Below are 23923 nucleotides of genomic sequence, written 5' to 3'. Positions count from 1 at the left end.
CATCAAAATAAAAAGCTTCTGCACAGCAAAGAAAACAATCAACAAAACTCAAAGGCAACCTACAGAAAAGGAGAAGATATTTGCAAAAGAGGTATCTGATAAAGGGTTAGTATCCCAAATATATGAAGAATTTATACAACTCACTACCCAAAGAACAAATAATCCAATTGAAAAATGGGCAGAAGACATGAACAGACATTTCTCCAAAGAAGACATACAGATACATGAAAAGATGCTCATGATCAGTTATCATCAGAGAAATGCAAATCAAAGGTACAATGAAATATTGCCTTACACCTATCTGAATGGCTAAAATCAACAACACAAAAAAACAACAGGTGTTGGCAAGGATGTGGAGAAAAAGGAACCCTTTCACTGATGGTGGGAATGTAAACTGGTGTAGCCACTGTGGAAAACGGTATAGAGGTCCCTCAAAAAGGTAAAAATGGACCTATCTTTTGATCCAGCAATCACACTACTGGGTTTTTACCCAAAGAATACAAGAACACTAATTCAAAGGGATACATGCATCCCTATGTTCATTGCAGCCTTATTTACAATAGCCAAGATATGGAAATAACCCAAGTGTCCATCAATAGATGATGAATGGATAAAGAATAAGTGATATATATACATATATATCTTATATACAAATATATCAAATATATATGTATCTTATATATAAATATATACATGATACATATATATATGTATGTATATCCACACACATACATACATAATGAATATTACTCAGCCACAAAAAAGAATGAAATCTTGCCATCTGCAAGGACATGGATGGAGCTAGAATATATTATGCTATGTGAAATAAGTCAGAGAAAGACAAATACCATATGATTTCACTCATATGTGGAATGTATGAAACAAATGAGCAAAGGGAAAAAAGAGAGAGAGAGAGACAAACAAAAAAACAGACTTAACTATAGAGAACAAACTGATGGTTACCAGACTGGAGGGTCCTGGGGGAGGGGTGAATAGGTGATGGGGGTTATGGAATGAATTTGCTGATCTGAGAACTGGGTGATTACAATAAAACCTTAAAAAAAAATTCATGTTATCTCTTCTGGTCCAAATTTAGACCTATTAGGTTTTTATTCTTTCCCTCCCAGGCCTAAGTATTTTCTTTGTGCTTTTCTCATTTTACATCTTAAGAAATGGTTTGAGCTTCTGCCTGCCTGGGACATTCAGATTGTCAGTTCTTTTTTTGGCTATCTATGGGAGTAATTCCAGATATCAAAAAAATTGTATCTTTTACACCTTTTTTGAGGATTCCTCTTGGGTGCATGAAGTTTGATATTGCCAGAAATATTTACTGTTTGTCCTAGCTAAAACCTGAGAAGATATTCGAAAAGACTTAACAACTGTATAATCAGAAATTTGGCCAAATTGGAAGCTGATATTCAGAACCTGATATAAAACTTTTAGGCCTTCTCAGCTAAGCTCAAAGTACCCAGAGGAAAAGAAGACATTTTCATAGGTGGATGGTTGTGTCAGTCTTTTGATATCATTACACAGCAACCCAATTCTTTAAGGAATTAAAAAAAAAAAAAAAGCTGTTCTTATTTTATGAATTTAGTCTTGGCAGGATCAGAAGTGATTACAGAAGCAATTCAAAGATCACCAATCTTTTTTGCCCATCCCACAACCTCCTATTTATCTCAAAATATGTATAAATATTGTAAAAATCCTGGCCTTGAGAGAATAAGTCATTCTAGAAAGTGCTTGCATTTTTTTTTTTTCCTATGCTATTGAACTGTAAATGTTCAGTGTGCTGCCTGGTCTTTGCCAGGAAATTAGTCCATCTCTTTAAAATGCAAATTTCAGAGAGGTAATTTTTATCAAGAAAAAACAAGGGCTAAAGCCATTTAGAACTTGACTTGCCAAGGACAAATACAAACCTTTAAAAAAATTTTTTTAATGTTGATTTATTTTGACAGAGACAACACACACAAGCATGAGTGGGGAAGGGCAGAGAGAGAGGGGGACAGAAGATCAGAAGCTGGCTCTGACAGCAGAGAGCCCGATGAGGGGCTCAAACTCATGAACCATGAGATCATGACCTGAGCCACAGTTGGACGCTTAACCTACTGAGCCACCCAGGTGTCCCCAAATACAAATCTTAATTGTCTCCTCCACAAATATTAAAGGAAAATTTAGCTATCTAGACCAATAACCTTAAATTCAGTACAAAAAAGTAGTTTTATTAGAGCATAGAAAACAAAACTCCCGGAGACTACTATGAAAGACTATGTGAAGCATACCGTGTATACACCAGAAAGTCAACAAGTGGTAAATACCTCCTTTGTGGCACAGGCTGCCCTAGATATCAGAAGCAAACTCCAGAAGTTGGAGGGCTTTGCCGGGATGATTATCACTCAGCTGATAGTGGTCGCCAATAAAGTTTTTATGACAGAGAAGCCGCAGCCGAAAGAGAAGTGAACAGAAGACTAAAAAAGAAGGCCACCCTTCTCGCAGCAGCACTAAAAGAAACAGACACTGCAAAGATGGGAAGACCCCAACCACAAAAATGGGGGAAGCCCAGAGCCCCCTTAGCAAAGGACCAATGTGCATACTGCAAAGAGAAGGGACACTGGAAGAATGAATGTCCGAATCGGAAGGGGCCCTCAAAACCCAGCCGATATCAGGAGGAACGCTGAGAAGGGGACCTTATTGGTCTGGCCAAGAGAGAATCAGACTGAAGGGGACACTGACTCTCTCTCCCTGTTCCTCTGCCTCATAATGTGAAGGATTCTCCCTCCTTTCCCAGGTTAATAGCTATAATTGGGGCCAACTGTGGTTAGTCTGCCTCGGGCTGGGGACTTTAAAGAATGTTCCCAAGCAGTTGCTGAAACTCCATTTGTTTCGGGGAAATTCCTGGTCTTCTTTAGCCTGATGTGGATATTCCACTTTGGTGGAAAAACATGGTGGCTGCTCCTCTGAGTTAAGGTTTTAAATTAGGTTTTCCTCCTCTGCCTTCCCCTCCCCCTGATGTTTCTGCATCAACGTGGGTGTGGTCTACGTAGCTGGTTCCAATACCCTCCTCAGTGCCTCAGGCACCATTGGCTCCTCCTCCCATCCTCAAGGTCAAGGAGTAAAGTACACCCCCTTGGACAACTAGGTCTTTTCCAAATAGAATGAATTGCTAAAGCTTTGATTACTGAATATAGGTTTGTGTTTTTAACTTCTTACTGCAGAGAAATTAAGGCTATTTGGATCTATTGGAAAACATGCTTTGTACTTAATTGGTTCATGAATTTACCATCTAAAAAAACTCTGGTGTAAACACCTCTCAGTTGGTTACTAAGTCCTCAATGGAGACCAAGGTTTCCTAAGAGTTAAAATTCTGCTAAGTGTATTTAAGACTGATGGAAATACGGAAAGCAACCCTGTATATAGGAAAGTAGGAAGTATGTAAGAAAGATATAAGGGATGGAAATTTGTTTTTGTTGATGGTAGAAGAAAATAATTTTGTCCTAAATGAGACTGGTTATTTGGAGAGAAATGGCTTTGGGACAAAGTTTGAAGGCAACGGAAAGTTGTAGAAGGTTCATGAAGGGAAATCTTTGGAAAGGAATTTTATGTGTGCTCAGGATGGACTAAGGTTGAGATGAATGGAAGTTTAAAAGTACACTGGTATAAGGTTGAAATTCTGCTTTTCTCTCTGTTCAAATGACAAAGTTTTCTTGGACTGTTGATCTGCTCTTGATAAGACAATTCAAACAATGGTTTGTCTTCCGGGAAAACCAAAGTTTTAGGTTTCATCTTTATCAGGTCTTTGATTATGTTAAAGGAGATAGGTTTTGGTAACAACTATATAATGCTATACATTCACCTTTAGGGTCTCTTATTGCCACCTTGGTTGAATAAATAAAGTTTTAAGATTTGTAATGATCTGTAATCCTATTCAGGATGTGCTTATAACTTCCTAAGGTTTTAACAAACTTCCCAGGATTTAAATGGTAAATTAAGTCTTTTTGGCCAATTAGGCCCTTTTATTTTGGGTGCTAAGTTACTTGGAAAAGCACTGTCATACAATGGTAAACCTTAGGTTGTATTGCACAGGTAAATGCTGTAACTGCCCATATATATATGCAATTCCTAAAGTTTTAGTGTTTTGGTATAATGTCATCAGTTAATATTCTGATTACTTGAAGTGTTATGTGTCACAGAAATAACTGAATTTCTTTGTCGATTGCATCATAACGAACTCTCATCAGATCTTTAACAATGTCTATTTCTAAGATTTTGTCATTTATAATTATTCTTATTCTCTCACAAAACGTGTCTCTTCTTCAAGGAGATTTATAAAAAGGACTTTGGGGACAAATACAGGTATTCAACATCTTTAAGGCTGATACTAAAATGGGTAAGAATTTCCAGAACTAAAAAGCTGCATTCAAATTGAACAACAATTAGGAACATGGGATTAAATGAACTGAAGAAGATTATAGTTTTATGATTCTGGTTGAAAATATTGCTGGTTCTCTAATGTTTCCTCTTTCAGAATAAGGAAAGTTTTCTTTTAAGATATCTATGATATACAGAAATGTCATAAAGCATTCATTTGAAAACTGAAGCATTTATCTTTTTTCTCTACATAACTTCCTGAAATTCAAAAACTCTCGGTGAATATTCTTTGTTTCATGGCAATTATAATTGTTTGCATAAGTTCAATAAGAATCTGTTCATTTTGTAACAGTTCACCATTGGAAATACTGGTTATTTTACCAAGGCTTTGACTGGAATGTCATATTTCAGAGTGACATTCATAGACTCAGATATGACCAGATAGCTTTAAGGAACTAAGGTTGGCTTTATGAAACATGGAGCCATAAAGCCCCTTGGAAATGTTGGCCTGATACCTTGCTTACAGATTTCCCAGAAGCCTCACCAGATGAGTAATGAAGGTCACTTCCAGGCAGGTGCAGGAACCTCAGGATATTTTGGGGACCTCATGAAGAGGAATATGCCCAATTCTACAGGTATTGTAGGCCTGTCTGATGGCAAGTATTTGGCAAGTTTTTTTTAAAGGCATCAAAGGGGGGAATGTTGGAGAAATGAATAAAGTACTGTGCCAAAGATGGCCGAGGGGACTAAAACAAGCTCTGGTCTCTAGCTTAGAGACCCCTCTTCCGGGTTCTTCTTGCCCTGTTTGCCGCACATGAGAAAACCCACCACAGATATGGAAGCTGACAACTATAAATTACACTTCCCACTTGCCTTCAGCGCTCAGATTTTTGGAGAAACGGTCTCCTCTGAGCCCGCTGGTGTTAAATAAATCTCCAACCCACCAAGATCTCCAAATTTTGCTTGGTTTTTCTGACAGTGTTCCAGCCTGGTTCCATAACAATATAAATATCTAATTTCCAAATAAGACAAAATACTAAAATATTAATTAATAAACATAGGTTTTTCTACTTTTGGCTTGTTACAGAGAAACTAGAAGATATTTGGAAATGTTAATGCTACATTTGAAAACTTTAAGAGACATGCTTCTAGAAATTTTAAAATATATTCATAAATTTGAAAATTTAAAAAATGCTGATGTGACCCTTCACAATTGCTTATTCTTAGTTTTGACTAGAAATTAAGCTTTCTAAGGGTTAAAGTTCTAATCAATATTTGTAATTAAAACTACTAAAAATAGGGGAAACATCTCTGTATGCCAGGAAAGGATACATTTTCAGCATAAATAAATAAATAAATAATAAAAGAAGTGAAAAATTAAGATGCATTTTTTTGTTGAGGTGGAAAAAAAGTAATTTTGTCCTAAATAGAGGTTAGTTTAAGGAGAAAAATACAAAGGACAAAATCAGAATATAAAAAATAATTATAAGCAAACCTTTAGAAAATTAATATATGGTCAAGCTGGCTAAGATTTAAAAAATTTATTTTTAATATAGATTTAATATCAAAAGCTGGTGCAAAGTTAAAATTTGGTTTTGTCTTTTTTAAAAGGACAGTTTTCTTGGACTTTTAGTCTGGTTTTAGTAAAATTATTGTATAAGATTTTTTACCTTTTAAATATTAAGTTTCATAATTATCTGTGATCCTATTTAGAATAAGTGCTTTATTTAAAATCCCTTTTTTGGTATTTTTGACAAACTTCCAAAATCAAATTCTTTTTAAATTTAGTTTAATTTTCTTAGTGTTTGTTTATTTTTGAGAGAAAGAGAGACAGAGCATGAGCAGGGGAGGGCAGAGAGAGAGGGAGACACAGAATCTGATGCAGGCTCCAGGCTCTGAGCTGTCAGCACAGAGCCTGACAGGTGTCTTGAACTCATGGACTGTGAGATCATGACCTGAGCTGAAGTCAGATGCTAAATCAACTGAGCCACCCAGGTGCCCCCAAAATCAAATTCCTTTTTTAAATGCCTTTTTAACTTGAAATATGCCAAAAGATTTGTTAAACAAATTGGGCATTTCATATGTAATTTATATGGAAGCACTGTCAAATAAATAATACTAAGCCTTTTTTATATTTATAGGATTGTGGTACATGTGATGAAGTCCATTCTCCTGCAAAAATGGCCCCTCATTGCCAGACTTTTGCCATTTTAATGTCCTCTGACATGGCACCAGTTTGCTTCTGAATGAGAAAATTTCATATGGAGAAATAATGGTTGTAAATTCAACAAAACACCTGCAACTAGACTTCACTAAATTGCTACCTTGTATGGTTATCAATATGTTCTTATTATTGTATATGCATTTTCTAGATGGATTAAAGTCTTTCCTTGCTCCAAGTCTGATGCCCTCACAGGAAAAACAAAAAAACAAAAAACTTAAATGTGTTTCCCATTTATGTGTACTTTCCACTATCACCAGTGATTAAGGCATCCACTTCACTGGCCTAATCCTAGAAGCCTTACCAAAAACTTTATCAACTTGAAATCCTATCAGTATACAGCCTTTTGCTGATCCCTTGTTGTTTCATGCTAGTATGATCAGCTACCGTAAATCTCTAATGTCTTATGCTCAAGCCTGTCATCCATAGGATGTCATCTATAAAGAAGGTTTGCTAGATCCTAATTTAAAAGAACCTGTTGGTCACCCTCTACAGTGTGGTGGCTGGTCTAAAATGTCATCAGAGGAAGACAACCCTTGAACCCCACTGACAGGGACCTTAACAAGTGCCTCTGACCACTGACACTGCTGCAAAACTAAAAGATGGTAGAGACCTCTAAATCAAATTGACAAGGAAGAGAAGTAGCTGACATTGAGGTAGATGGCTTCCTGCCAAGGTTCCAGATTAAGACTTCATACATTAACTGAACATAAAACCCCTTCTTCCTCTTTTCCTTTCCTCTCCTCTCCTCTCCTCTCCTCTCCTCTCCTCTCCTCTCCTCTCCTCTCCTCTCCTCTCCTCTCCTCTCCTCTCCTCTCCTTTCCTTTCCTTTCCTTTCCTTTCCTTTCCTTTCCTTTCCTTTCCTCTGGCATTGGCCTAGAAAGATAACACCCTCATCTGTATCTCTCAGGCCATTGCTAAGGCAGGGAAATCTTTGATTTCAGGCAAAGAGAAAATCATGTGCCCCTAATTTTTCACAAGCAAAATAAGACATCTCATTAGTTGTTTCTCCTAAATTTACATTGTTGAGTTAAATAGGACTTCTCAGGAGGCTTTTGTGATTCAGGATTCACTCTTTTTGGCAGGTCTCTATTTCCCCAATTAGGGATAAATATAAATAAGGCTACAATCAAAAATGTCTCCCTACTTCTTGAAATCATTAAAAAATCTGCCAAAGTAATAGTAGCCCAACAAATGTCTTTAAACTCTCCAGCCATAGTTGTCCTTGATAACAGAAGAGCTCTTGATTATCTTTTAGCTGATCAAGGAGGTGTCTGTCCTTTGAACAACATCACCTGCCATGTCTAGGTTGACAATTTTGAGGAAGCTAAAACTCAAAATAAGGACAAGCTGCTTGACTTTAAAAAGGTATGCCTTTCCATGGGGATTTTCTTTGACTTATTTGACTTTGATTGGTTTGGGTCTTGGGGACCATGGTTCCAAGGTATATTCTAAATTTGGGGAATTATCCTGCTTATAGTAATCATAATAATCTCCCTGGTCCATTATATTCTCTCAAAAAACTTTAAATGTATGTTTGCAGCTACTAACCACCAAGCAAATTATCCCCCTGAGACTGGAACATTTAAGGAACAACAACAACAATTATCAACTTAAAAAATGTCAACTGGAAAATGTGACCTATGAATATCACAGAGGTTAAGTAAAAATGTCATGGCCTATTGATGCCTCACAGAGGAGCAAACAAAGTTGTAGGAACTTCAGTGAGATAGGTTAGAGAGAAGCCAATGCCTTCAAGCTTGATAACATCTGTCAGTTAAGCTGAGAGTCTGCTCAAAAGTGAAGAATTGTTATAAAGAAAACCACAGGCCCAAAATGGTGTCACTTAGACTAAGTTCCTATAGCAGGGCTTGATACCTATTCTAATTTCAGCTTCAACCTCCCCCAGAAATGTAGTTTTCACCAGTCAGGAATACTGGTCAGTGCCAATCAGTCTGCCACCTGGGTCCTCTCCATCCCTCAAAGGAAGAGTAATATGCATGATAAAAAAAAAATAATAAAAAACAAACAAAACCCTGTGTTTTCCCCTAGAAAGTGGGGTTACCTGAAATAATTCTTTTTTTTTTTTCTAATAACCTTCTTGCCTCACACTTTTTCTATGAAAACTTTTCATTTTGTGTATCTCCCTGGGCCCTCCCTCTACTTGCTAGGTGGTATGCTGCCCCATTCAGTATTTGTTTAATAAAGCCAATTAGATCTTTAAAATATACCCAGCTGAATCTTTGTTATCTAACAGAAAAAAGAGGGGAAAAGATAAAAGTAGGCAATCAAAAAGAATCCCAGGGTATTCAACAACTATCAGCATGTAACAAGAACAGGTTTATACTTTCAGAAACCTTTAACTCATTAAAGGCATAAATATATTGTGTTCACAAGTCTGACTGCTGGACTTTATAAGTGTTGTTCTCTGGAGAATGAAATTATTGAATACATTAATATTTGAATAAATTTTTAACTGACTAAAAATCTTAAATAACTATTTTATATTACATAGAACAGGGACAGCTCACAGAACTATGGACCAACTATCCTCAACCACATCTTCCATAGGAAACTTGGTCTTAGAGAGGTTTAATAATTTACTCAGAGTCAAAATGGCACAGGTGACTTATGCTCTAAACCACTGTTCTGAAGTTCTCGGAGAGTTCTGGCATTCAAACGTTTTAATTGAAAAGTGCAGATTTCAGTAACTGAAAAATTTGACTTTCTGTTATGTCCCTATGTCCAATTTATCCTTTTAAGACCTAGTTAAGAGTCTATTTTTGGTAAATGAAATTCTTGTAATTTGATTGCTGAACCCATCAAAGAATTTTATTCAGTAATATTATATATTCTATGGGGCCATTGCATCTTTCATATTATAGAAGTCTACCCAGAAGGAAAAACAATATTAGTTAAAGCATAGGTGAAAATTGTGTCAAACTACTCTAATGAATCACCTGTGTGTATAAAAATCTACCTCAAAGACATGCCTGGGAAATTAGTGAGGGTCAAGGAACTGGTAGGAATGAAGTGACAGTGTAAAAGGCCTACTCCCATGATGATTCTTGCTACGTAAGTAAGCAAAATCCTTTAAGGACAAGGATAACTGTTAATTCAACATCCTGTTTTCTATGGAGTCCTGTGCTACAATATGATTTCACTGTCCTACCTTCCCCCCTCATAGCCTGGTGTCCCAAAATCTTCAGTAACGTTTATTACACGGTAATCAGAATAGGATGCTGTGGGATGAGAAAGGCACAGAATAGGTGGGAGATAGATTATTTTATGGAAAAAAATTAGAGTCAGAATTGACAAGGAGAAATGTAATCTCAGAAATCATCAGGAATGTATTTTCCTTTCCTGTACAAACTATACTTTAGGTTAAACAAATAGTTGGTGAGTACAAGCTTTTCTCTTTAGATATACTCTAAAGAAGATAAAATAGAGTATCATGCTTTTACATGGAATCTAGGCAATGATTGGCAATGGCTGCTAACAAGACTTGAGATATAACCACACGTTCTGTGTTCCTTATAAGATATCCTTGCCAAACATCTGAACTGGATTCACATCTATCACTAGATTTGACAATTTACAGCAATGCAAGGGGCTGAAGAACATGTTCACATTAGATGTAACTGGCAAATTTTCTGACTATGGGGAGTGATACAAGACAAATAATACAGATACTTCAACAAGTAAATTTCAAGGTAAACAGTTTTGAAGAAGCTATAGATTAAAGTAGATGAGAGCGTCAGAAAATTGCAACTTAAGAATGTTATTTTAGTCTTACTTGAATCTTGATTTAAGCAAATATGAAACAGAGAAGTCTGAACACTGGGTAGAGAGTTACTTTTTAAGGATGATCATATATTGGGCTTTTGCATTAAAAAAAAGTGTCTTTAACTTTTAGAAATTAAATAATCAAATGTTTGCTTATTAAATAAGATATCTAGGTATTTGCTTTGAAATTATCCAGGTTTGGGTGGGGAGGAATGGATGGAGTATAGAAGAAACAGCATCTATCAGTTGATGATCAGTTGTGTATGTCCTTTTTCTTAACAAATTTAATAAAATTCATTTCAGTAGTCTCTAACACTAATATGTTTTTCAGAATATGACTATGTGATCTATATTTGCCAACTCCATGTATTAGTAGATTTTTAAGTATACTAAAACATTTAGCAGCTATTCCAAAGAGATTATCACAAGAAACACTTTAATTACCAGATATAATTTTATCTTTAACTTATATATTTGCCACTTTATCTCTTAATAAATTTCAATTTTAACTCCAATTTAGAACTGTGCCTAATTATGCTTTGAATGTTAAATAACATTAATATTTCATATTTATGGATAGTAAAGACTTGTTTTCAAAACATAATCCATATCATAAAATATGAAATTCAGCTTCTATTCATTTTTACCACACCAAAAACAAAAACAAAAACAAGCAAACAACAACAACAAAAGTTATATAACAAATGTTGAACACTTTTGGAAACATTTTTGTTCCCAAGTTTTTATTATAGTGTATCAAGCCAGAATATATTACAGTAATAAGATACATGGGAAAAACACGCCTAGATTACACATATACCTGCATGTTTAGGAAAAGAAGTTGCATGCAAAGTTCAATAGAGTGTATAGATGTAGTAAGAGAAACCTTCTTTTACAGAGGAATTAAAGATAATTGGGTCCATTAGTAAAGATGCCACACTGGAAAATTTACTACAAGAAGAATATGCTTCTAGGTAGTGTTAAATGGTTTATAAATTCACCAATCCCACAGAATGCTCGTGTAACAACCCACAGTTGCTGATTTCTTAGTTTTCACTAGGAATGAAGAATTCTAAGAGTTAAGAATTCTAATCAATGTATGTTGTTAAAACTACTTAGAAATAATAAAGATCAAAGGAAACCACTATATATGAAAAGTTGCTAAGGAATGTAAAATAATAGTTTCAGAATGAGAAAGAGGAAAACATCTGAATGGCTACATGAAAGTTGTAGAAGGTTTGTGGAAAATGAATATTGGAGAAGGAATTTTATGTGTGGTCATGATGGCTAAGATCAGAATGGATTTAATTTTTTAAAATAGTTTTAATATCAAAAGTATACTGGTACAAAACTGGAAGTTGGTTTTGTCTGTTAAAAGGAAAAAATTCCCTTAGATTATTGGTCTGCTCATAATAAGACATTTTAAACATAGGTTTCTCTTTACTTTTTAAGTCATCTGCTTGGTTAGCAAAGATCTTGTGTCTTACCAAAGTGACTTATTGTGCTTCACATTGACTTGATCGGGTTTTTGATTACTTAATAAGACCCAATCTTCTATTAAGAGAGCTAAGTTTTTGTCCATCACTATGTAGCCTGTGTATTTGCCTTTAACATCTTTCGTCACTTTTGTTAAATAGATGATTAAGTCCTATTTTATAATGGTTTGTAATCCTAATTAATCAAACCTTTTGACATTTTCTTAAAATCAAATTCTAACTTCAAACTAATTTTGAGAATTCCTAGAGGAACCCTGGAAAATCTCAATGAGGTTGTCTCTCACCTTGTAAAAGAGAGATGATAAAACAATTAGGTTTATTTGGTATGTTAAATTATGTGTTAAGCATTATTAACTGATGATAAACCTTCTTAGATTATATTTGTGGACATATGATATATATTTATACACACATATATATCTATATACATATATATCTATATATACATCTATATAGAGATAAATAGATGCATGTTATAAATATGTGTTCTCAAATTTGTACAAAATTCATAAAAATATGATATATTCTGGTGTAATGTTATCGGTCATAATTCCAGCTATTATCTTAAAATGTATGTCACAGAAATAATCAAGATTCCTCATCAATTCCATTATAATGAACTGTCATCAGATCTTTATCTATGGGCATTTTAAAGTCTTTTGTTATTTATAGACCATCATTGTGTTACTCTAATGCTTTTGCAAAAATGAGATTCATGGAAAGAACCCTACCAAGGACTCTTGACCACTGACATTGCAGCCAAATTCCAAGCTATAAAAATTCAGGTGCATATCTCACACCTCCTGTCTCTGTCATGTCAGACTCCCTAACACTAGAGGCCCATTTCCCTATCTCTAGTTAACAACCCCAATCCGGAGAATTTTGCAACCAGGCTCTATACAATGAGAGTGAGACAAGGCAAGGGTAAAGAAAATAAAACCACTTGTCTATAGACCCTTACATTTTACCAGCCTCCATGGCTGTCATGCTTCCAGTCCTGAGCCACAGGCTCAAACAGGAATTACCAGAAGGCATACATGATTCAAGATTTACTAGCTTTGGCAGATCCCTACTCCCCTGGCTAGGAATAAGTATAAATGAGGCTATCTATTTTCAGGAACCACTCCTGTGGCCAACAGCACTTGCTGCACCTAGATTAACATTTCTGAGGAAGCTGAGACTCAGCTACATAAGATTACTGAACAATCCAATTGGTTTAAAAACGTGACCCCTTCAAAGGGGTCTTTCTTTGACTTGAGTCTGATTGGTTTGGGTCCTGGGGACCACGGCTGTAAAGTGCACTCCACACATCAAGAATGATCCTGCCCATAATAATCATAGTAGTCTCCCCGGTGCACTGTAGTTTCTCAAAAGATTTAAATGCATGTTAACAGCTGCTAACCACCAAGCAAATGACCTCCCTAAGAATAGAACATCATAACAGGAACAAAGAAAATGACCAACTTAAAAAATTTGAACTTGACGTTGTGAGCTGTGAGTACTATGCAGAGATTCAGCAAAAACCATGAGAGCTCCAGAGTGGTAACTGGAAGTAGTGCTAATGCCTTAAAGTATCAAATCTCTTAATTAGGTTGAGAATCTGATCAAAAGGGGGAAATGGTTAATAACAAACAACAACAACAACAAAACTGAGATAGGCCCAGAATGGAGTCATTTAAGCTAAGCCTGATATCACCAAACAAAGACTTAATTTCATTAAAGTTTCAGCTCTCCCAGAAATGGGAATCTTAAAGGAGTCATTCGGGAATCTCCTGATGAACACTAGTTAGGTTCACTGCCTGATAAATGCCCTGCCATCTCCTAAAGGAAAGTAACCTTCCCATAACCAACCTGCTTTTTTTTACTTACATATAATTTCCTTGTTCCCACTCCCTTCTGCCTACTAGTCTTTCATTTTGTACAGTTCGAGCTCCTTTCTACCTGCTAGATTGGAAGATTCCCGATTCAAATTAATTTTTTGCTCAAATAAACCCTTAAAATTGTTAATATGCCTCAGTTATTCTTTTAACAAATGTAAGTTAATATACTTGGCATAACAAAATTATTTTTGTTCAATTGTAGGACTTTTAGTTTTTTGTATATTTATTCTAATGCACAATGGAGATGAAAATTGCTTCTGCAAACAATCCTCTCAAGCAAAACCTACCATCATCTGGGGTTGTTAACAATGTAGGTTTCTAGGGCCCTGCAAATGTTTTATATGTTCCTTGGAAATTATTACTCCACATCATCAACTGTAAACTCTGCAGCATCGTTTGGTTTAGAGTAGAGCAATGTACTTGCTGTCAGTGTGAATATATCAAAAAACCACTTTTTAAAAAATCTTTCAGCTGGAAACCTATGAAGATTGTTGGCAAATGGATAGGGTGTTCTAAAGACTCTAAGAAGCAACACCTGATCATGTTTTTAATAATGGCTTCATCCACTGCCAGTCATCTAGGCCTTAAACATTTTCCTCACTGTGTTTACACTGAAAGATATTTTGGGTAGAACTGTTATTTTGCTGCATTGTAAAACAATGTTAATCAACCCCAAATAACTCAACAGCTCAAACAAAAGAGAGTAACTCTAATGATAAAGAAACTAAATAAAGAACTCCAACTTAAGAGAGAAAAAAGGTTCAACATAGCACCCATCTTAAAGAATCCAGTATTTGATATAGCTTGATTTGAAATCAAGCTCAGAACTCCTGTTCCAAGGAAAGTGACATAGACTGTTAAAATAATGTGCATATCATATACTCTTGATTTTTAAAAAGGAAGTAAATGAAATGTGTGCAGACAGGGCTAAGCGACATTTATTTTATTCAAAACTAATAAAATGAAGTAGGCAGGTGTAAGAATCATTTTTAAAAATAAGGCTAAAATATATTCAATATTTTCAAATTTTTGTCAGTTCTTAGTGTTCTAATAATGTCATTTGAAATGGAGAGCAAAAAGCATCTGATTCAAAATCAGATTCTTTTTTTTTAAACAAGGAATTTTATAAAAAAAAGAAGTTGAATAATACTAATAAAAAAAACTTTGGACAATGTTATTTAATCTTTAAAACCAAAACAATATTTGTACTTCAGAAACACCACGGTACTTTAAGTCTTAATGTTATGAATAGAAAATTAAAAAATGATGTAATGATCATATTTGTTCCCAGACTATAAAGAGTGTTTAAATGCATTCTAGTAATTAACTGCTATGACATGAGAAACCATGAAAATTGACATATTCTGGTGTAATCAACACCCAAAGAATAAAAAATATTGCTAAAGAGACACTTAATGAACTCCTACCCCCTTTTCCAAATATGTATGGTTAAATTAAAATTCTATTTTTTAAGGGTAGGGTATAGTTATGGTTTAGATCTAGGGCAGAATTAAAATGATCAGCAGAATTGGCCCATTCAATGCTATACCTTTAGGAATGCATAAAATAAGGCAGCATAAGCATTAATGGCTATTTGCCATTAGAGACCTTGGGGTTGAGGCCTATTGGACTAATCTGTTCAATTATGTAGTGAGATAGATGTAAAAGAGAATGAGTTAGTGGGAGGGCAAGGCATCAGCAGGAATTAAAAGGTAATAGGCCTAGTACAGCCATAGAGACAAATCTGTAAGTACAATATTTTGAATTTTTTGCACTGCTTTTTCAATATAGCAGTATTTTAGATTCTGTTGGCCTAATTTTCCAACAAGATAGAACATTTTAGTTTTGATAATATGATCTCCTGTTGTCCTTTAGATGTTTTAGCCCACAATTTTTCTGTCACCATTTACTACTCACTTGTATAAGCATGCTTTAGGATGTGGGAAAACACACACATACCACATGTATTATATTAGACCACTGATTATCTCTGAGGCTAGCTCCTGAGACCATTGTAATTCTCTTAACTAAAAAGTGCAACTACAGCACATGATTTTCATCATAAATTGCATATGCCACGGTAAACAAAACCTAGCAACAAGACTGAGGGAAGATATAGTTCCTGGTCATCTGCTAGGCTTTCTTAGTGGCAAAGCAACCTACACTCTTCATGCGTTATACACCTACTCAGATTGTCTCAGCAAATTTACAAATTACTATGTCATCAACCATCTGTATCACTTGGGTACAGTCAAATTGATGAACACCATAAGTGTACAGTAAACACATTATACACTACACATAGTTCATACCTACAGGGGAATCTTTTCAGATTAAAAATGCAAATCTAGGGGCACCTGGATGGCTCAGTCAATTAAGCAACCAACTCTTGATTTCAGCTCAGGTCATGATCTCATACTTTGTGAGTTCAAGCCCCGTGTTGGGCTCTGCGCTGACAGCATCGAGCCTGCTTGGGATTCTCTCCCTCCCTCTCTCACTGACCCACCCCTGCTTGTGCACTCTCTTTCACTCTCAAAGTAAATAAACTTTTAAAATTCAAATCTATTTTAATTAAATGATACTTTTAGAGAAACCAGTCTTCAATAGAAATATGTATTTAGAAGCCACTTATACCCTACTTTGGATAATTTCTTAGCATACTATTTATTTTCTTCTGCCCTTTTATTTTTGAGTCTTGGCAATCCACTCAGAGAGAGAAAGATAAAGGTAACAGATGCAATTAAAATTAGTTTGACTTTTTAAAGGCTTAAAATGAAGGAGAGTGCAAAATTAATACATTAACCTATTTGGGAATTTTTTTGGATGCCATTTATCAGTATTACCTCTCAACCCATTTTTAAATACATTGAATCATAAATTACAAAATAACTGTTCTATAAATCAAGAATTAGTGTGAAATCATATTTTAGAAGAAATTTCCATTGTATAGCCAAGTGGTAATATTCTATCTTAAAACTTTATTCTTCTTGGTAAGCATAGCAAGCAGCTCAGTCACTGCCATATTTATGACCATGCCATGTAATTAGCTGACTCACCTAATAAGACTTCACAGGAGAGCAACACCGCCAGCTTTTTTTTTCCTGTTACTTGGTTATAGACCTAGTTCCAAACACTAATGTACATTGGGAAGTCTAGGAATAAACTATTTTTTGTTTTCACATATAAAAATTAATCCTCTTCTTCAATTAATGAAAAATGCTACTACACACACACACACATTTTTTAAAAATTTATTATTTTAAATTTTAAAAACACCCCCTTGGATAGTGATTGAATGAGACATCAAAATAAAAGGTCAAACTAAGAAAGATCTACTCTTGTGTTAAGCTCAGAAGCAGCCAGTCATTTTACCTTTCAAATGCACTGATATATGGAGGCAAGTCTTAAAACTAGCAACTGGGTACAGAATCAATGAGGAGTTAGAGATCAGGAGTCTTCTTCTATATTTTAGGGATGTTAGGAATGCTAAAAGGCTCCCAGAAAGAAAAAAATCTGCCATCAAAATCTCAGTGATCCAAGATCCAGGTATTTGTTTTCAAAACTCGGGGGAAACTGGTCTTAATATCTGACTGGGAGAAAATATGTCAGGCAAAATGAACTGCTCATACACCAAAGACTAGATGGGACCAATAGGGCTCTGAAGCACAGAGTGAATACAGTAGCTTCAAGACTAGTGGATGTTAAATCTGGGAGGAGAATCTTAAAGAGCAGTATAAAGATGTGTCTTCTTCATCTAAGAAAGTAAGACTAGGAAAGGCCGTAAGAAAGCCAGAGCACAGCACAGTACATGTAATCAGATGCATGTGATATCTGAGGTTCCAAGAGTCTCCTTGCTACTGGGAACAGAGGCCAGTCACATGTGAAAGGCTTTGAAGAAATGGAAGAAAAACTCTTCAAGTGGATCTCAGCCTTCAAGTTGGAATATCTTTATATTCCATAGTATCTGGAATTCTATAGTGTACGTATACATAAACCATGTATATGTCACAGTAGCATCTATGACTGACAAAAGAACTCTGGGAACAAGGCCCCACAGTTGTCACTTTCTGTGGGTGTTGTAATTACCCTATCCTGTAAATTATTTCATTGTTAAGCTTTGTCACACTATTACGGTCATTACTTTCTTTTGGTTACTTAGAAAAAGTCTCCTCTGAAAACCTCTATCCATGTTTCAACACATCGGAGATAAAAGGAAATCTACTTAAAAGATTATCAAGAAAGGTAATGGCCTGGGTGTATCCTTATAAGGTCATTCAAGTAAAATATTAAAATGCTTAATTTTCCATTTTACAACTAAGGTTCATTTATAGCTTACTCTATATTTGGTACTGTCTCAAGAGTTTCACAAGCATTATTTGATCTTAGAAAACAATTCTATGAGAAAGTTACTACTATTATCTCTATTTTATCAATGAATTAACAGAAATAGGCAGTCTGGCTCCAAAGGCACTTAGCTATTATGCAATATTATTTGTCAAGATTCTTGAAAAACAACAACAAACTTCTTATCGAAACATTAATCTGAGCTTACACAAGATAAAATCAAGTTTCGAAAAATGAAGAGTTTAAAACACACAAAATATTTTATGATTAAATATCTGAAGTCTATTACTACTTAGAAATTTGTCCCTCTTTTTATCAGAATAAAAAAAAAAGGAACTAAAAGAATTGCCTATCTCTTTGTCTATGAGAAATGTATTTACAAGGACAAAACCAGATAGAATGTATTTTTTACCATATAGCTATTAAATCTGCAAACACTAAGCTAATTAATTTTTATAAAGAAAAATAGCTTATTATTAATTCAATGCATAGCATTTTTCTGGTTTAAACCTTTTCCTTAGTGTCTTTTAACAGAATAAAGATGATAAAATTGTCAGAAATACTGTTCATTTTGCCCCCAAATATGTGGCACAGAAACCACAGTTTTTTAGAATGCTTTGCAATATCATCACTTGAGCTTCCTTCTTCAATCCTTTTGATCAACGAATAAAGCTTCTGCCTGGGTCATAGCCTTGTCTTCCTTAGCTTTACTTTGGAAATGGCAATCTCTCCCAAGCCCCTACACCAAATTTATTTTGGTTATCATAATAAAACATAATGGCCCGTTAAGTCCATGGGGCAGATATTACACTTAGTCATGATGTTTATTTATTTACTCTGCCTTATCCCACAGAGAATTTGAAGGGGAATCAAAGATTATTTCCTCATCACAACAAGTGAATACCCTTTGCTCTGTTTAATGTTGTCTTTTTTTTTTTTTCCTTTCTTTAGGCACTAAATGTTTATTTGTGTTCTTTAATCACTTTTAAAGCATCCATTATTTCTGGAGTTCTGGATTTAATTTTCAACCATTCTCATTTCTTTAATTTGATTTATTTAGATCTCTTTTTGGCTTTTATTAAGTGGAGACTCCTAAATTTCTGTATAAAAAGGAGGAAAAAAAACACAGAATATTCTGTATTTAAGATGCTGCAACTGTCTCTACAGTTACAAAGAGTAGGTGGGGTGGGTTCACGTGCGTGTGTGTGTGTTGGAAACTATACATTAAGGATGATTCCTAATTTTATTACTCTTGAGGAACTAAAAATGTGGTTACACAATCATTCTAAATACTTTGTGTCATAGTCCCCTCCCTCCAACAATTGTATATATTATTTGTTGTTGGGAAGACAAGGAAAAAATATGCTTTTAAGAGCATGGGATTTGGTAGCCAACTGACCTAGCAGTAGATGGTATCTGTGAGATTATGAGATGTCTCAAATGGAAAATGATAATAATAAAACCTGTCCCAGACTGTTGTAATAAATGAAATGATATACATAAAATAGCCTATAATGACCAGTGCAGTCAGAACAATACAAATATTTACTAGGCATCTACTTGGTTCTGGAGTGTCTTAAGCATTTTATTTTTAAATATATATATATTATATATATAAATATATATATATAATATATATTAAATTTCTGATTTTATATATTAATATATTATATATATATATATATATATATATATATATATATATATATTAAAGTTTATTCTGAGAGAGAGAGAGAGAGCACAAGTGGCGGTGGGGCAGGGAGAGAAGAGAAAGAGAATTTCAAGCAGGCTCCACACTGTCAGTGCATAGCCAGATGTGGGGCTTGAACCCACGAACCATGAGAACACGACTTGAGCTGAAGCTGGACACTTAACCAACTGAGCCACCCAGCTGCCCCTAAACATTTTATTTTTGTGATCTAAGTATCCCAATAAATGTACATCCTATATTGTCTCAATACATATTACCTGTTATATTTTCATCTTGTTGCTAATTTTTATAAAGATTTTGTGTGGGGGGAATGATTGAAACAAACAACTGTTTTAAGAATTGAAGCTTTTGCCTTTTTCACTGACTGGCTACATGCGACTCTCCATTGGACCTCAGAGTTTTGCCTTTCTCAAACTGGTTCACAAGTCATCCTTTTTGTCTCCTTTCTCTCAGCTGCCTAGAAATGCAGCTGAAAACTTGTAGTAGATTGAGGTTGTTATATTCTGAGTACATCCAAGTGAGATAGCTCTATAGCATTTGCCTTTTATATATCAGTGCAAATGCTACAAGGACACTGTCCTAATTGCTTTTAACTAAAGATTTACAAGTAATGTTATATTTAAACAAGACCGAGGATAAGAAATATTCACAGCACCAGTACTTAAAGAAGAATGTACTTTTCTTGATGTTTATAATGCTGGTAAAGAAGCACCTCTTATCCTTGCAATAACTAACTTCTCATAATTGAAGAAAAGCAAAACCTGTATTATGACTTATTTTTGTAGACTCTTGGGTCAATCTCACAGAAGGGTTAGTAATGTGTCTATGAAACTGTAGACAGCTATATCAGGTAATTATAACCTTGACAGAGAGACATACATGGGAAAAAAATATAGAGTACAGAGGTCTTAAAAATGGCAAATACCTATGCTAAGCTAAATTAGTCAGAGAAAGACAAATATCATATGATTTTACTCAGATGAGGAATTTAAGATACAAAACAGATAAGCATAAGGGAAGGGAAGCAAAAATAATATAAGAGCAGGGAAGGAGACAAAAACATAAGCGACTCAAATATAGAGAACAGAGGTTGTGGGGGAGGGGGACAGGCTAAATGGGTAAGGGGCATTAAGGAATCTACTCCTGAAACCATTGTTGCACTATATGCTAACTAACTTGGATATAAATTAAAAAAGAAATTATTAAAAAAATGGCAAAAACCAATATTGCAACATTAGTATTTAAGACGAGGTGTCACAATAACTTGGTAACACTGTGACTTGTTTCCAAAAATGTGTAATGTATTTGTGTTTAAGGGGCTATACAATTTGAGAAGACAAATGTAGAATTAACCCTATTTTGTACAATGAATTGACCAATGATAACTTTTATATTATTTATCAATAAATTCCTCCGAATTATAAATTATGAAACAGAAAATGTTGTTTCTCTATAATCTAATTCAGAGATAGAGCTTCCATATATTTTATGTTATATTATTATCAAACAGGCAATCTTATTGCCAATATCAACCTACTCAACTAATAGAAATTATTATTAAATGGAAGGATTATGAAGTGGATTAGCCACAGCAATAATCTGGAAAGAGGTGGTCTGGTGACTAGAGGAATGGGAATGGAAATGGAGCAAAGGGACTGCCTTGGTGAGATGTAGAAGTTGAATGGACAGAATTTAGCCACTGATATTTAAGAACTGTGAGAAGTCTGAGATTTTATCCTACTTGCAAGCTAACAAGGTAGTCTCCCACAGTTTTACAGATACTGGCCAAAAACACAAGAGTTCTGGGTCAGAGGTAAATGTCTTTTTTACCTATAACAACAGTAGTAGCCAAAGTATCATCATTTTCTTGAGTTGATTCTCTAAGTCCTAATTCCTACAGGGAAGTTCAGGTGACACCTCAAGTCAGTGAATTGCATTTACAGAGGAGGAATCCAGGGTCTAGGAACCTGAATCTTTTATAGTAGGCAGTGAACATGTCTTTCCTTTGCTCCAGAATGGGACATTATCTCTAACCAAGGCTATAAACACACTCACCCTTTGCTTTAGACAAAGAAACTATCTTTATCTTCCAAGGCTGTTCACTTTACAAAAATCCTTGAAATACAGTCTCCAACAGAAGGCAGCTAGTGCCTCACTTTCAAAATGTACAAAAATGTGAGGCTCTTAAGCTCCCACATTACCTGAATGCACAGATGACGCAAGGAAAAGGGATAAAAACAAGCTTTGAGTTTGACTAGGAAGATGGGGACCATTAGTAGTTGTAACAGAGAAAAAGAGGACAAAGTAAATTTTAATGCCAGTCATTTTTTATTATATTGATGCTGAGGTGCCTCCATAAATATATGTTGAAAATATGAGATTAGAGTTGAGGCTTTGGAAATATAGGTATATTTTGAATACTCCATAGAAGTCATCAGAGCTCACAAAACTAAGAGAAAAAGAGACAAGCGAAAGAAAACATTACAGTATCACATGAAGAAACTTCTTAGCTGGAAGGCAAGGCAGGAAAAAGAGGTAAAAGCAAAGGCAGACAGGAAACAATATTTTAGAAGCTAAATGAAAATAGTTTTACTGACAGATTGGTACTATCACTGGCGGTTTCAAAAACTGAAAAAAGAAAATAAAAGAAGAACACAGGTACACTTTTAGTACTAACTATTTTATGCAATGGGATGCATATATGTTTATTAAATATTTACGTTTGTTGAATAATCCAGAAAAGTTGAAGAAGTCAGATTTCAGGGAACAAAAGAATAAATAGGACAGTGGGAGGCCAGGTTTGGAGACAAAACTGAGAAGTTATGAGTAGAGAAAGTTGTCGGGACAATTAATTTTTAGGGTAATGGGATTTGCAATGACTACTAGTCTTTTGGGTTTTGTTTTTTGTTTCGTTGCTTTGTTTTTATTTTAAAGAAACAGAGAGGGGCATCTGAGTGGCTCAGTTGGTTAAGCATCCGACCTCAGCTTAGGTCATGATCTCACGGTCTGTGAGTTCGAGCCCCACATCAGGCTCTGTGCTGGCAGCTCAGAGCCTGGAGTCTGCTTCAGATTCTGTGTCTCTCTCTCTGTCTGCCCCTCACCCACTCGCACTCTATCTCTCTCTCAAAAATAAACAATGACAACAAAAGAAATGGAGAGATTTTAATGATTTCAATAGGGATAGAGTTTCACAAGACAGGGATTTTGTTGGTAACATAAAAATCTCAAAAGAGAGAGAAAAGGATGGAGTCAAGAACACAGGGATGTTTACTTTGGAAGAGGCAGGACATGTGTCTGGACATATATTTCTTAATGGAAACAGGAGAACCCAAAGGAGCCTGAAACATATGGTCTCTATTTTTACAAAAAGATAGTTAATGAGGTTATAAATATGAAGGATCTAAGGGTGACAAAGGCAGCGGAAGCAGCTTATATTTATTGGATGATCTCATGGTTAATCATCTCGTTTTATTGATGATAAACATGAATATCAAAGATTGCATGTTTGCCTAAAGTCACAAAGATGCTTAACAGTAAAACTGACTTCAAAAGCCTCATCTTATGCTAAAGATATGTTTTTAATTGCTATGGTGGTGTTGTGGTCTTAAATAGAAAAATTTTATAATGGATTCTGAAAAATAAAATATCAATTAGAAAGAAAGAAACAGCTGCTGAGAAGTAATGAGTGCCAAGTGGAATCTGGGTATCGTTATTTTTTCGTTGAACCAACCAGCACAATATCCTGATTTTTCTTTAGTAGGCAAAGGATTTAGTCTAACTTTTGAACTACGCACATGATTGAGTTCATTGTCAACTGTTTTACAGCAATAATAGGATTTAATAGATGAAAAACCACCACAGCATTCTACTGCCAGTTTCTTGTCACAGAGTGACTTTCTGGACCCATAGCTAGTTTCTAAACAAATCATTTGAATGGCCCGATTTGTTACATTAACTAAAAGCCAAGTCTAAAGCATAGATATATAGATAGACATACATATGTACACACACTATATTTATATACCAAACCACTTTCTATTCACCCAAATTCCTAAATCATACAACATTTTTTAATAATTCCAAGCATTTGCAAACAAGAAAAAAGCTACTTTGGCATAAA

General features: G+C 34.9%; 1 protein-coding gene and 1 long non-coding RNA gene across 5 annotated transcripts in view; one reads left to right on the top strand and one right to left on the bottom strand.

Annotated features, from left to right (window-relative positions):
• The window catches only part of SNCA (synuclein alpha), a 155114-nt gene that overhangs the window by 23304 nt on the left and 107887 nt on the right, over positions 1–23923 (bottom strand). The gene's annotated exons all lie outside the window — the stretch shown is intronic.
• LOC109275952 (uncharacterized) lies at positions 4904–8590 on the top strand. Its single transcript, XR_002084456.2, has 3 exons — positions 4904–5000; positions 7845–7954; positions 8130–8590. It is a non-coding gene; the product is annotated as an uncharacterized LOC109275952 (long non-coding RNA).

Source organism: Panthera pardus, unplaced genomic scaffold (assembly GCF_024362965.1).
Source record: "Panthera pardus isolate Hobbes unplaced genomic scaffold, ASM2436296v1 HiC_scaffold_13, whole genome shotgun sequence".
In the NCBI taxonomy this organism is placed as follows: domain Eukaryota; kingdom Metazoa; phylum Chordata; class Mammalia; order Carnivora; family Felidae; genus Panthera; species Panthera pardus.
This window is presented reverse-complemented; position numbering and strand designations above follow the sequence as displayed.